The following is a 1,464-nucleotide window of genomic DNA, read 5'->3' on the forward strand; positions in this document are numbered from 1 at the left end:
TAGGAATACAAATCATATCTCAATAATAACACTGAATGTTAATGGCCTGAACTCATCAATCAAAAGACACAGACTGGCAGATTGGATTAAAAAGAAAAATCCAACAATATGTTGCCTGCAAGAGACTCATCTCATAGAAAGAGACACCCACAGACTAAAGGTGAAAGGATTGGAAAAATCATACCATGCCCACGGACATTTCAGATAATGTGGACTTCAAGCCAAAACTATTCAGAAGGGATAAAGAAGGACATTACATACTGCTTAAGGGAAGCATAAATCAGCAAGACATAACAATCATATATATCTATGCCCCGAATATTGACTCATCCATGTACGTCAAACAAATCCTTCTCAATTTCAGAAACCAAATAGACCACAACACAATAATACTAGGTGATTTTAACAAACCTCTCTCACCACTGGATAAACAAAAATTGAATAAAGAAACCATAGAACTCAATAACACAATAAACAATTTAGACTTAACGGACATATATAGAATATACCATCCAACAAAGAATGAATACACTTTCTTCTCAGCAGCACATGGATCCTTCTCTAAAATAGACCATATTTTATGCCACAAAGCTACTGTTAGCAAATACAAGAAGATAGAGATACTACCTTATATTCTGTCAGGTCATAATGGATTGAAATTAGAAATAAATGACAGAATAAACAACAGAAACTTCTCCAATACCTGCAGATTAAATAATATGTTATTATATGATGAATGCATAACAGAAGACATCAGGAGGAAAATAAAAAGATTCTTAGAAATGAATGAGAACAAAGACACATCATATCAAAATCTTTGGAACACTGTGAAAGTAGTACTTAGAGGAAGATTTATTTCATGGATAGCATTCAACAAAAGAAGTAAAAATCAACAAATAAATGATAACACTACTGCTCAAAGCTCTGGAAAAAGAAGAGCAGACCAACACCAAAAGTAGTAGAAGACAGGAAATAGTTAAAATCAGAGCCAAAATCAATAAAATTGAAACAAAAGAAACAATTGGAAAAATTAACAAAATAAATAGTTGATTCTTTGAAAATATAAACAAAATTGATAAACCCTTAGCCACACTAACAAAGAGAAAGAGGGAGAAAACTCAAATTACTAAAATTCGGAATGAACAAGGAAACATCACAACAGACATGAGTGAAATACAAAACATAATTAGAAGCTATTTTGAAAATATATACTCCAAAAAAACAGAAAACCTCGAAGACATCAACAAGTTTTTAGAGACATATGAATTACCTTAACTGAGCCAGGAGGACATACACAATTTAAACAGATCATTTCAAGCAATGAAATAGAAGAGGTCATCAAAAGCCTACCAACAAAGAAAAGTCCGGGACCAGATGGGTTCTCAGCTGAGTTCTACAAAACCTTTAAAGAAGAGATCATTCCAATACTTCTCAAAGTATTCCATGAAATAGAAGAGGAGGGAA

This window comes from Sciurus carolinensis, chromosome 11 (assembly GCF_902686445.1).
Source record: "Sciurus carolinensis chromosome 11, mSciCar1.2, whole genome shotgun sequence".
Classification (NCBI taxonomy): Eukaryota; Metazoa; Chordata; class Mammalia; order Rodentia; family Sciuridae; genus Sciurus; species Sciurus carolinensis.